We start from the raw sequence: 13,382 nt of genomic DNA on the forward strand, positions 1-13,382 counted from the left end.
CGCCCCTGAGCCTCTGGCCTGTACCCCAGTTCTGTATGTACAAATAAAATAAAATCTTTAAAAAAATAATAAACAAAATGATGGACAGGTCAATAAGACAGAATAAAATACAATAACCTTAAATGAAGAACTAGACCAAGTAGGCTTAACAGATATCCACAGAACACCCCAACAGAGATGCATACACACTTTTGTTCAAGTGTGCATGGAATATTTTCAAGAATAGACCATATGTTGGGACACAAATCAATTGTCAATAAAACCATGAAGAGCAAAGTCATATCAAGTACTCTTTCTAACCAAAATGCCATAAAGCTAGAAATCAACTATAAAAAAATAAAAGAGAAAAACATAGAGACTAAACAATATGCTACTTAATAGCTATTGGATAAAAGAGATAATTCAAACAAATTTAAAAATACCTTAAGATTAAAGAGAATAAGGATACAAAGTACTAGAATCTATAAGATACAGAGAAAGTGGCCTTAAGAGGCAAGATAATTGTAATTCAAGTCCACATTAAAAAGCAAAATAAGGGCCCTCCCTGGTGGCGCAGCGGGTTAAAGCACAGCACTAAGAAGCTTAAGCCATTTCCGCATGAGTTCGATCCCCGCCTGCCCCGGAGGTGACCACATGGCGTGGCAGACCTCTCCTGACCCGCCCGCTGCTCCCCTCAGCAGTGTACTTCGTCGATCTGCCTGTTCTGTTCCCCACTCTGTCTCTGGTGAAGCCTCTCACTGCCCCTGAGCCTCTGGCCTGTACCCCAGTTCTGTATGCATAAATAAATAAGTCTTTAAAAAAAAAAAGCAAAATAAGTCCAATAAATAATTTCATACTGTACTTAAAGCAACCTGAAAAGAGGAACAAATAAGACCCAAAGTTACCAGAGGGAAGAAAATAATAAAAATAGGAGCAGAAATAAATGAATACAGATAAGATATACCAGATCAATGAAACTAAGTGTTGGTTCTTTGAGAAGATAAGCAAATTCATTAAAGCTCTAGGTAAGTTAATAAAAGAAGTGAGAAAACATTAATAAAGCAGAATCAGAAAGGAAAGCAGCAAAATTACCACCAAATACAAAAACAATAAAATTACTATAAAACTATACATCAGTAAATGTAATAACCTTGAAGAAATTGATAAATTTCTAGATCAATATTGTTTACCAAGACTAAACTAGGAAGAAACAAAAGAGTTGAAAATACCTATCATATGCATGAAGGCTGAATTACTAACCAGAAATCAAAAACCCAGAGCCAGATGACTCTCTAAATGAGTTGCATCAAACCTCCCTCTAAAGAAGAAGTTAAACCTAGCTTGCTTAAATTATTTTCTAAAATCCAAGAAGAGGCAATGTTCTCTAATACATCTCTAATACCACCACCACCATATCACCAAGTCAGATATATACAGCACAGAAAAGAAAATGACAGACCAATATCCCTGATGAACATTCATGCAAAACAATTCAGCAAAATAATAGCAAGTCAAATGCCACAAGGTCAATGGAATATAAAGGATGTTGTTAGAGGGGAAAAACCACCAAAATATTGCATGATGAAAAATGCAACCTTATTTTCAAAACTTACCTTGAATAGAATATACTATAGTATAGAAAGTTTATATGATATACACTCAAGCCAAAAGAAAAAGAAATCTTACACAATGAACTATGTGTGATGATGGTGACTCTCTGAACAATACACTAATCATGCATTTGTTATGGTAAGACACCTTGCCAGAAATATCACAAGGAGCACTGTCAAATAATGTGTGATAAGTAACTCCAAGTAAACATCAGTGTATGAAGACCTTAATGTTTTAAACATCCATATTACTCCATATTACTGGAAAGTCAGCAATATTAGTTGATTGTTCACTTATACCTACTATGTCTTCCTACTGTTTGCAAGACAATGTGCTTTTGGTAAATGTGAGATAGATTAATTGCAACATTAGCTGTGGACAGAGCAGAGGATCCCTGAACCAGGGGGTAATTTAAGTGCAAGATAAAAAAGAACCACAAAAGATGAACTGAGATATGAATAATGGGAAGGTCTCCACCAAACACCATTGGATACTACTTCTTGGGTATTCTTTTCATTTCATTTGTAAAATCCTAGAGATTTATAATAATGTATTCCAAAAAGTAGGGGGGGGGGTAGAAATGGTCAGTTTTTACTTCTTGTCTCTTGGGGATTATAATCACTCCTAACCCAGCCAATACAATGCTGTGAGAAATGCTACCCAATGGAAAAGGCTAACATGGAGAGGGACCAGTAGCCAGGACAAACTTGCCAAGTGACAGTGCGTCATCTTGGAAGTTGATGTTCAACGCAAATGAGATCTGTTCATGCCAAGCTACTGTAGCTAGCATGCAGAGCAAAAGCAAACTGACCCCACTGATCCCTACCCAAATTTCAGATTCATAAACAAGAACATGATGTGTTCACATAAACCAAAATGTCTTAGAATTATTAGGCAAGATCTAATGGAAAGCCAGAAGAACATGGTCCTCCTTTAACCCACTTTTCCCTCTCTTTTCTCTCCTTGTTAATTTCATTTGCTTTTCTTCAAATCTGTCATGCAATCAATACATAGTTTTTACTCCAGGAAAAAAAATTTGCTCAGTGTTGCCATCCTCTTTATAGAAAGATCAAAAGCAGGGATTTTGATCTTGTTTGTTTCTGCACAGACTGAGTAAAAGCATAGTAAATTTTTGTCTTAGTCCATTCAAGCAGCTGTAACAGAATACAATAGACTGGGTAGTTTATAAAGAACAGAAAGGTCCCACCTCCTAATACCACCTCACTGAGCATTAGGATTTGACATAAGAATTTTGGGAGATTACAAATCGTCTATAGTAATTTATTTAATAGGATTGATTTATATCAGTAATCCTAATGAGTTTTTTGTTGTTTTTAATAAAAGGTGGTTGGACTCCTCTTTAAATCTACTTAATCAGATGTTACAGAGTGGGACTTGGGAAAGCTATGTTTTTAATAATCTTCCTAGGTAATTTCAACACATACAAAAGTTGCTAAACATGCTCTAGTGGTTAAAAAATTCTTTTGGAATGAGGATTAGTGTGAGATTGAAATTAAAAGACTGTGAATGTAATAAAGAATTAGCATGGAGTCTGGTATGTTATGAGGTCAATAAATATCAGCTATTACTATCATTGCCAACATCATCATTCCTATTTTTTAAAGATTATTTTTAATTTTGGGAGATATCCTACGTATGTGTCTTTAGGGGCAAGCAAATGCTATTACTGTGCTAGTTTGCCTGTTAAAGCAATAGTCAGTTGTTGCCTACAGTTCAGAATGTTCTTTGCCCCAGGCATCCAATGGAGGCTTGCAATTATCTCCAGGAAACCAGCATATACTTAGGCAAAACATTCTTCAGATTGTCTATTAACTTGGCTCAGGTATACACATACATGTACAAGAGACAGGACATAATGTGTCATCTGGTAAGTTCTCTGGTAATGGAGTAATAACTGAAATCCATCCTTTTATGAATTTTTTTTATAACAGTTCTTTTCAGAAATTTTTTGACAGGGAATCTTCATATATTTGGAAGTGTGTGCCCATAAGGAAATCCTAGTAAACACTTGACCAAATTCTTCTAGTTTCCTCTGGGAATACATTGGACCTGATATCCTACTTCAACACTGAAACAAGTGAGCTGAAAGCCTGAGAAAAGAATTGGACAAGCTGATCAAAAATCAGTAGCCGTTTTTAAGAAAATTCCATACAACTTATAATTTCTTTTCTTTGGATATGGCTATTATGGGTATATGGACACCGTTCAGACTGAGGTTTTGTACATATAATTAAATTTATTTATTCTTACATTGTTGTTTATTTTTGTACAGTATTCTACACAAAATGTTTCTCCCCTCAGATGTAGTCCCGTAGTTCTCCTACTGATTCATCACCAAGATCCATCTTCCCCGTTCCTTCGGCTCTTCTCTACCCTGTTTTGACCCTTTCCTACTCCCTCCCATGCCTGTGACCTCAGATCTATGGTCAGCTTGCACGTTTTGTCTTTTTCTTGGCCTTTGTTCTGTTTCCCTATATACCATTTATAAATGAAACCATTCAATGACTTTTATTCCTTCTGACTTATTTCGCTTAGCACAATCCCTTCCAGGTCCATCCATGTTGCTGCAAATGACATGAGTTTATCAAAAAGCATAGTTTTCAAACTGGATTATTAAACACCAATTAGGCTGAATGCTTAGAGAATGGCATATCTTTAACATTCAAAATTTTTAATTAACTTTAGGGTGACAAAGTCACATTTTCTTTCAGGTCCAGTGGACTTTGGGGAGATTATGAGTGTTTTGATGGTGTTGTAATGTGGCAACATACCTCTGAAGAGGTGTGCACCTATAATCGAAATCGTGTATTATACTGTAAACTAAGGTTACCTCAGTAAAAATAATACGATTAAAAATAAATAATATAACAACCTTCTACAATGATCTGCCTTAGTAAGAACAGTACAGTGAATAGTTTGAATCTGTGTAAAGGACTTAACCTGTCTCTGCTTTGGTTTCCTCATATTTAAAAAAGGAATAAACTATTCAAGATTAATGGATGAAAATTCATTGGCACATAGTAAATACTATGTATTAGCTTTTATCAGTAGTTATTTATATTAGCAACAGCAACAAGATTATGGAAACCACATCTACAGTCCATGTTTTTCATGGTACAGACCTACAGCTGGGGTGAAAGAAGAAACCAGAATATAGAAATGAGGCTGAGGCCAGAATAGTGTGAGTTCCCCTAAAGGTGAACTCTTCTTCTTTACCGTTGGAGCTTTAGAATCTTGCATCATGCCTGCCACAGGATTTGTGCTCCCAAAAGATGAATTATTTGCCACTACTAAGTTTTCTTCATGTCTTGTGTCCCTCTGCCTAAGAGTCTGACTGTGAAGAGTGCTCTTTAGTCGATGCTTATTGTTGATTAGATTCTATTGTTGAGTGTCACTATTTTGTGGCTTATCTCTTGTTAGAGGTCTTTGAAGGAGAAAAAAAGAAAGAAGGTGGAAAAACCAAGAAAGAAGGTGAAACAGCTCACTGCAAGCTCTATAGTCTGAAGACTTTTGCCTCATCTTTGAAGTGTATATAAATAATAAGAAAAAATATCTCAAGCTAACAGGATGTTATTACAGGGGCTGTATCAATAAAAGACAATATTCCCCTTCTCAAGCATGTAATGGCAACACGCAAAAATTGTCCAACCCAGTGTTTTGCTGAGCTGCAGACCCCAGTTTTAGTGTATGGCACAATGTCTTTGAGATAAGTATCTCATTTAATCACAAGATTGGATCACTGGCTCTTGAAAGCCCATGGGACTTCAGTTTCTAGTGAACCTAAATGTGGACATTTTCTATAGGCTTACTTTTTATGAAGATACAGTTTGTGTCAAATGAAAGATTCCATAAAAATGAATGCTATGAGTAATAAATCCCTAGAGTCTCTGACAGGAGTAGGAGTTTGCAGCCTGTTCTCTTCCATGCTCCAGATCAGGAATATATTATTCTGCTTCATTCTCCCCAGTGCATCACTTAGATGCTTTGCAGTGTTTATTTAGAAAGCTCCAGCAAGGAGTCAAACTAAGAAACAAAAAGTCACTGCTGTGTCCTGCCTCCTCACCATTGCCACACCACCCCACTGCTTTAGTAATACCTTGAGCCATAGGTACAGATCTTGGTTGAATACTTGCAATGTGGGCAGAAGTGGAAATTGTTGGTAAAAATAAAGGGCTCTATTAATGGTTTTTGTGAAAGCAGGTGGCCTACAGAGAGCTGTATATAGGCTTGCAAACTTCATTCTACAAGTTGCCTTTTTAAGCTTGCATATAAAAGAAAATAACAAACCCAAAATTTAGCAAGAGAAAAAAAAAACACACTTCCTAGCCTATTGATTCAAGAACAGTAAGACATAAAGTATGATTTACTCTAATTGAGTGGATTATCAGCACAATGAAGAAACTCATGCATTCATTAGCTTTTGCAGTGTTAAAACCCTCCCAAAACTAAGTACCTTAAAGTAACCAATTCTTTTAAGCTTGACTCCATAATTGGTTGAAGAGTTCTTCTGGTCTGGGTGGTCTCTGCTCATTTTTGCTGGAAAATTGGTGAAGACCTGGATGCCCTTCGGATAGTCTCAGTCATGTAGCTGGTGTTTGGCAGGGCAACAATGGTGTCTGAGCCCCATTATCACTCAGCAGACTAATCCTGATTTCTATGCATGCTGGTCTCAGGGTTCTAAGAGTGTGAAAGCTGAGGCTGCAAAATTTCTTAAAATCTAGGCTGACAGGGCCCTCCCTGGTGGCGCAGCGGGTTAAAGCGCTGCACTGAGAATCTAAAGCCGCTTCTGCATGCGTTCAATTCCCACCTGCCCCAGAGGTGACCACATGGTGTGGCAGACCTCTCCTGACCCGCCCGCTGCTCCCCTCAGCAGTGTACTTCGTCGATCTGCCTGTTCTGTTCCCACTCTGTCTCTGGTGAAGCCTCTCACCGCCCCTGAGCCTCTGGCCTGTATCCCAGTTCTGTATGTACAAATAAATAAATCTTTAAAAAAAAAATCTAGGCTGACAGTTTCACTGTTATTTTTAAATACTCTAAAGCTCAACCCACAACTCAGTTTCTAAGGGCCAGTTTTCCTAGTTCTAAGGATCTCAATGGTTTGGTGCAAACCCTACTCCTCTTTTTACCTTTGTGACACCAATTGGGAAAAAAATTTGTGCTATGATTACAAGTATGTGCAAAGTATACTTATAAAACAAAGTGTTTGCAAAATGTCAGGATTGCAATATAGCATGGGTTTTAAAATTTTTTAACAGATTGAAATTTTTCACTACTGTATCGACTCTACAGTAAAAAGGAATAAATACTTTCTCGCACACTATTTCTAAGAAGGAAATTGTCACCAGATAAACAGGACCAAAATTCCCACAGCTTCCAGAAGAAACAAAAAATTAATTGCTTGTTTAGCCTTCTCCATTCTCCAGTAGGCAGGGAAAACGGGGAGAGCGGTCTTGGCCTCCATGCCTTTCACTTCCTGTCACATTCCTTCCCAGACTCCCCACCAAAACCATCACTTTCCTTTTCTTTCCCCCAAATCAATACTAACTTGAATTTTATCTTAAAGCTACATCACAAATAGGTCTGAGAGAATCATCCAGCATCTTGCTGTGTCTACAGCTGGACAATTTAAATCTTATTCATCAGCTTACTTAACTGCTCTTTTTACACAAACAGATGCCATTCAAAAAATTCCTGATATCCTTGTGTTTAACTCGAATTTGACACGAGCTCATGCCATTCCCTTTGAGAAATAACTCATTTTTCTAGGCTTAAGACACTGAAAAAGTGATGCCTTAACTCAATGAATCTTCCTAGTAACCTATGTTAGAAAATTGGAAAACCACTCTCTCAGTAAACCAGGTCCATTTCCCCTCAGAATCACTCTCTGCCATTCCCCTGTTCTACTCAAGCTGCATCTGTCAGATTTGTATACCAACTATCTTCTGGTTGGTGTTTTATCTGATGAAAGGCACTGGTTTTAGAGATGAACAAGATTCAAAATGGTGGACTTTCCCCTGCCAAATCTGATTTCCCACTGAAGCCACTGTGTAGCTAGCCCACAAAATCAAGGGCCACTTTGGCACTATTCTCTGGGGTGGGGGTGGGGGGCAACAAGCCTGTCATTCGGTAACTGGTTGACTATATTTGACACTTTCCTATCATGAAGAGGACTCACTTTGTTCTTACTATTATGGGTGTAGCTTTGTCTTCTCAACAACTTCATCTATGGGTTTCTAGAATTTCCAATTCACCATCATGTCATCATACACAACAATTCTTCTGTTCAAAGATCATATTTCATTGCAAAGAAGTATAGTAATAGACTGTGAACAGGGATCTTATAGAACAACCCTTGACTAGGAGTGTTCTCCTTATGAGCTAGCACAGAATAAAAAATATATGTACCACTGGTCTGATCAATGGTGGAGTGGCTTGATTAAGATTTGGTGTAGTCAGGCCCTCCCTGGTGGCGCAGCGGGTTAAAGCACAGCACAAAGAAGCTTAAGTCACTTCCGCGTGAGTCCGATCCCCGCCTGCCCCGGAGGAGATCCACATGGCGAGGCAGACCTCTCCTGACCCACCCGCTGCTCCCCTCAGCAGTGTACTTCGTCAATCTGCCTGTTCTGCTCCCTGCTCTGTCTCTGGTGAATCCTCTCACCCTCCACATCTCTGGCCTGTACCCCAGTTCTGTACGAATAAATAAATAAATCTTTAAGAAAAAAAAAAAGATTTGGTGTAGTCATAAAATACCTGGAAGCAAAGATGGGTGAAACACTACACAACATATATTTCAGTAACATTTTTGTAGATGCAGCACCCAACGCAATGATGGTGAAGGAAAGGATGAATAGATGGGACTACATCAAGTTAAAGAGCTTCTGTACTACAAAAGAGATATTAAAAAAAAAAAAACAGACACCCCACTGATTGGGAGAAAATTTTCTTACACAAAACTAGTGATAAAGGATTGATCACAAAGATATGCAAATAACAGATGAAACTCAACAAAAATAAACAATCCCATCAAAAACTGGGCAGAAGAGCGAAAAAGACACTTCTCCAAAGAGTAAATGCAAATGGCAAACAAGCATATGAAAAAATATTCAGCATCACTTGTAATAAGTGAAATGCAAATTAAAACCACAATGAGATACCACCTCACACCAGTGAGAATAGCACATCTTAAAAGAAGTAGCAACAACAAATATTGGTAGGTGTGGAGAAAAAGGAATTCTCCTGCACTGCTGGTGGGAATGCAAACTAGTACAACCACTATGGAAAACTGTTTGGAGGTTTCTCAAACTGCTAAAAATGGAGCTGCCATATGACCCAGCAATCCCACTCCTAGGTATCTACCAAAAAAAAAAAAAAATTGATTCAAAAAGACACCTGCACCCCCATGTTTATTGCTGCTTTATTTACAATTGGAAAGACATGGAAATAACCCCTATGACCAAAGTAGATGACTGGATTAAAAAGATGTGGTACATATACACAATGGAATATTACTCAGCAACCAAAAAACAAAAAATAAACACATGCCTTTTGCAGCAACATGGATAGAGCTGGAAAAGATCATGCTTAGTGAAATAAACCACAAAGGAAAAGAAAAACACTGGATGGTTTCACTCGTAGCAGAAGTTTAATGGACCAGGGGAGAAAATAATAATAATAACAATGACCAGCTATATACCAGAGACATTTTACGAGGGTAGAATGGGAAATAGGATCAAAAATGGGGCGGGGAAAGTACCCTGGACTATGGTGATGGCACATGAGTGATTTGGTGATGGGAAACCCACAGGGATTACAACTGAGATGGAAAAAGGCACAAAATTATGTACAAATAAACGATTATATTATTTTTTAAAATTTGGTGTTGTACCAATTGGGAAGTGATATTTTGTGTGTTAGGGTGTTCTCCCTCAGATGGTGGCATATGCTTGAGCCAGTGTTTAATGTGTTTTTTCTTCACGTATTAAAGTAGTGGGAATGGCCCTTCTTTCTATTTTATCTTCTTATCCACATACAGAATTTTTATTTCCTATTTACAGCATTCAACTCTGCTAGTCCAGAAGTCTTTGTTCCCAAGGAGGAAATATTTCTACTCAGTATTGTTATACATTAGAAGTTGAGACTGTCACCTGTCATTTGGAGCTCCTCATACTACTGAGCCAGCAAACAGAGAAGAGGTGAATACATTGGCTGAGGTGATTAATCATGATTAACAATGGGAAACTGATTTGCTTTCATACATTAGGAGTGTATCTATCTAAAACCCGATATTCTTGAGAGCTGATAGTAAAAGTCAATAAAAATTACAGAAAACTAAGAAATACAGGACCACCGAGGTTTCAGAACTTTTGAGAATGAAGAACTAGACTGCCCCACTCGGTAAAGAGCTGGAACCAGTCAATGTGCTGGCTGCGATGAAATAAATATGTAGTGGAAGAACAAAATGATGAACATGAAGTATGGCTAGTTGCAGGAACAAGAATTGCAGCTATGCATAATTTATTATTTACTATACATGCAATCTCTTTGTATTTTATTTCTCTCTCCAAACTATCTTGTATGAAGAGTTTGTAGTAACAACTTGATAATTTAACGTTCTATCAATAGGCCACCAGGCTATAAGGAATCCATAATGCTTGAAAATCTTGGACTTGAGATTGAGAGATTACTAATAAAACTTTCTTTCTCCTTTTGTTGGAGAGAGCTACTGAGTTGCATTATGGATAGTTTCTGAGGAAGGAGATGGATTCTTAGTAAAGACTAATTGCGCTAGTGGACTTGTTTGCCCTAAGATATATTTCTTGTCCTTCCTTAGCTCTGCTCTGTATCTTAGGGAGTTGGCCCCTATGTGCTACATTTCCCAGGCTCTTAAGTCTGGCCTACAAATGGACTTGGCATTGGTAGGAAATTGGAGGGTGGGAATGAGAAAGAAGGTAGGGTGTCTTCACCCTTTCTCTCTGATGTGGGTAAATTTTCCAGCTGTGGCTACATCTCTGGCTTCAGTTCATGCCAGAGAAGCTACTGTATTTCCAGCTTCCTCTGGGCAGCCTTGCCCCTGAGCTTCAGTAACATGGCATTATCCCTTGCCTTTGTGACTGAGAGTTGCTGGGAGTTTTTTACTATTGGCAAACTCTGGGGTCCTCATTGTGCTCTCTTTGGCTCCCAATTCATCTCTCACTGGTGTAATCAACTCTGTGTTAAATATCCCAACTGATACGATCAAATTCCTATTCCTTAACATGTCTTGTGACTGTTCCCTCCTGTCCAATTCTTATAATGCTTACATATGTCAGGCTTTCACTACCTTTCACCTGTGCTGTTAGTCACACTAGTTAAAACTCCACCACTCATCCTCTTCCTTCTTAATTAACATGTAAAGATTCTATCTCCTTAGTTTCTTCTGTATTTCGAACAGCAAGTTTCAGAAATGTAGGCTCATCAATCATCTTCTTTTAGAAACTAGACCTTCTAAAATTATGACAGAGTGAATCGTGCCTTTTACTGAGTAGAGGAAGTATTTTGAAACTGAGAAACACAGATCTATAGAGAAGTAGAAATGATACTGGAAGTTCAAAATTCTTTCTTTTCCAACTCTGCTAACAGGTAAGGTAAACATTACTAGAATTCATTTGTCTCCATAGCCTCAATATTTCTCTTTGCGAATTTCACAAAAACATTGTTTCATTGACCTTTAGGTCAAATAGGTTTTTTTTTTTCTTTTCTGACAATACCATGCCTGTATATTCACGATGAATATTTTTGAAAGTTCAGAATATTATAAAGAAATAAAAAATGTCAACTATAATCCACAACTCCAAAACAATCGTTGTTCTCAGATCATTGAATAATCCTTTATTCAATAATCCTTTTCTGTATTGAAAATATAATTAGTTTCCTACTACTGTTACCGGTAAACCTAAACAGTTGGGGATAGTGCCCCGAAGGGGTTTGGTGGTAAAAATAAATAAATAAAAAATAGAGTGCCCCAGGAAAATGCTAAAAGTGAAGTGTGGCAAGAGAAAAATTATCTAAGGGACTGAAAAGCAGCCCCAAGGAGCTCCACACGTAAGTACAACTGAGGCTGAGTGGCTGCAACAATGCAATCGGGGCAATCGGCCATGGCCGCTCCTCACCGGCCTATGTGGAGCTGGGCTTTCTGGGCACTGGTCACATGGCAGACGCCGCTGTGCACAGCCTTGTGCGAGCAGTGTGTTTGCAAAAGTTTTGATAGCCCTGGCAGAGAGAAAGGGAGACCCGGAGGGTCAGGCATCTTGCTGAGTGTACCCGGGAGCGGACGGGGGACCCAGAGCCAGGCGTCTTGCTAAAATGTGTGAGTGTGGCCATTTTTTGGATCATTTAGCCCTACAGCTGTGGTCTTGAGTATGGCTTGTTTGATGCTGTGCTGGGGCATTTGGGGATCTCGGGGAGCATCTCCTGTTGCATCTTTTGCTGTGTTTGTGACTCGGATCCTGGCCTCCAGTTTGTCTGCTGTGGGTCCACAGTAGTAAGAAGAAGCCATCTTAGAACACGTGGCCTCTCATTTGGGAGGGGAGCTGCACATGCTCAGTGGCCGGAAGGCTCCGTCATGACGGTCTTTGCGCAGGACTAGACAGTACTGGACAGGACATTAGGTAAAGTAAGCAGCCACTATTGGCCTCGGTAATTCGTATTTTTCCTGGTTTGTTAAATAAATCCCTTTATTGTTATTTTCTAAGCCTAAGCAGTCTTGCAATTGCGCACGTGGGTGAAGAACCCAGACAGTAATTGGTAAACTATTTGGGCAGCCGGGCCTTGGTCACTTTAGTGTCCTCTCCTTGCCTTGTATCACTACCAGTGTTAATTTTTAGTTAAAATTTTATCAATATAGTTGTGGACTCTCAGACAGTTGTAAGAAAAAAAATACAGAGACCTCCTTTGTGTGAGTCCAGTTTCAGCCAACGGCAATATTTTTCAAAAATCACAAGTAAGATATTGACATCAACATAATAGTCATTTTATTCAGAATTCCCTAGTTTTCCTTGGATTTGTATTTATTTGTGGATGCATGTTTTGTTTTATGTATTATATCTCATATAATTAAATCAGCCATGCGGTTTAATATATTCACCACTGTGTTCAAAACACTGAACACATTCACTGCTACCAAAAAAAAAAAAAAAAAAAACCTCATGTTTGACTTTACAACAATACCCACTCTTTCCCTCCCTCTATGTCTCTAACTTCTGGCAATCACTATTCTGTCCTTCAATTCTGAATTCTGTCATTTCAAAGTGGTATAAATTAAATGTTACAGCATGTAATCTTTTCGAATTGAGTTTTTCACTCAACAAAATTTCCTAGATCTTCATCAAAGTAGTTACATCAATATTTCTTTCCTTTTTACTGTAGTATCCCAAGGTATGGATTTACCAGTTTCTTTAACTATTCACCTGTTGAAGAAAATATAAGCTGGTATATAAAGCTATTATGAACATTTGTGTACAGGTTTTTGCACGAATATAAGTGATTTCTCTGGTATAAATGCCTAAGAGTGTAATTGCTAGAAAATATGGTAACTGCATGTTTATTTTTTTTTAAGATTTATTTATTTATGCACACAGAACTGGGGTACAGGCCAGAGGTACAGGGGCAGTGAGAAGGTTCACCAGAGAACGGGGAGCAGGACAGACAGATTGACGAATTACACTGTTGAGGGGAGCAGCGGGCGGGTCAGGAGAGGTCTCCTGCGCCATGTGGTCACCTCCGGGGCAGGCGGG

Source organism: Condylura cristata, unplaced genomic scaffold (assembly GCF_000260355.1).
Source record: "Condylura cristata isolate star-nosed mole 26May11 unplaced genomic scaffold, ConCri1.0 scaffold00027, whole genome shotgun sequence".
Lineage (NCBI taxonomy): Eukaryota > Metazoa > Chordata > Mammalia > Eulipotyphla > Talpidae > Condylura > Condylura cristata.